The following is a 1,466-nucleotide window of genomic DNA, read 5'->3' as shown; positions in this document are numbered from 1 at the left end:
ACATCCTAGTTTAAAAAACAAAACAAAAAAAAAAACAAAAACATCTTATTCCCAAGCAGCCTGTGCTCATTCACTGGGTGTCTGTTTTTTCTTTTTGTTCTTAAAGCCCTTATAGAAAAACTTACCTGAACCCATTGTCACATGATCTCCCCACCGCCTCTTTTGCAATAGCAAAAGTGTTGGGTGATTGCAAATTCCCCTCCACTATCTAGCTGACCCCAGACTTGTGTCTGCCCCTCATTGTAATATCACACCAGAATGCTTCATCTGTGATGAACAGTTGTGGCAGTCAACAGCAGCACCATCCAGGGAAGGACTGGGAACTAGCCACGTTATGAAAGGGACAGAAATCTGTGTGCCATGCAATGTGTGGCTTGAAGTCGCAGTGTGAAAAGTGGTTGTTCTAAAGAGCACTGGGGGTTATTTACTAAAGGTAAAACCACTTTGCACTGAAAGTGCACTTGGAAGTGCAGTCACTGTAGATCTGAGGGGAAGATCTGAAATGAGCTCTGCTGATTTTATCATCCAATCAAATCAAGCAAGCTAAAATGCTGTTTTTATTTTCCTTGCATGTGCCCCTCAGATTTACAGCGACTGCACTTCCAAGTGCACTTGTAGTACAAAGTGGACTTGCCTTTAGTAAATAAAACCCATTGTCTTTTAGCACCAGCCTCCTCTGTGGCCCTTAGCATTTGGTCCAATGACATCCCAAAGCAACAAAAGTAACTGGTGCTGGCAGCAGATTGTGCAGTTAGTCATTATATAGCAATATCTGAATAGTGAAGTAACTCAACTGAGGTTCACAAGTCCAACATATATTACTGGTATTGACTTATAAGGAAAAGGTCCCCATGTACCCTAGCACCAGCAAAAGACATTTACACCTCAGACCAACCTCTCCCACCCTACAGTGCTTAAAAAGACTTGGGATCTGTTATGGCCCCTTTCACACGGGATGGATCCGTGTTGATCCGCCCCGTGTTTATCCGCTGCTCAGCGGGGATCACTCCGCTTTCCCCAGCTGAGCAGGCAGATGACAGGGCGGGACCCGCACACTGTGCAGGGACCGCCCTGTCAGATCTCCGCTCTCCCCTATGGGGGATCGGAGGAACACGGACCGTCTGTCCGTGTTCATCCGATCCGCTCTGCAGACGGATAGAAAAATAGGATTTTCTTCCGTCCGCAGAATCGGACGAGAGCGGAGCCGGACAACATCGGGTGTCAGCGGATGTACATCCGCTGACACCCGCTATCCCATAGGGATGCATGTATGTCCGTATTTCATCCGAAAACGGATGGATGAAATACGGACATACGGTCCGCATGTGTGAAAGGGGCCTATGACACTGGATCATCAGACCGGGATCTTTACGTTTTGCTACATCTAAGTTCCTTTTTGGATTTATTCAGTTCAGTTTTGGACTCAGTCTTATGTAGAGCTTAAAGACCAGGTCATGAGTGGCGTC

Source organism: Aquarana catesbeiana, linkage group LG09 (assembly GCF_042186555.1).
Source record: "Aquarana catesbeiana isolate 2022-GZ linkage group LG09, ASM4218655v1, whole genome shotgun sequence".
NCBI lineage: Eukaryota > Metazoa > Chordata > Amphibia > Anura > Ranidae > Aquarana > Aquarana catesbeiana.
Note: the sequence above shows the minus strand (reverse complement) of the source record.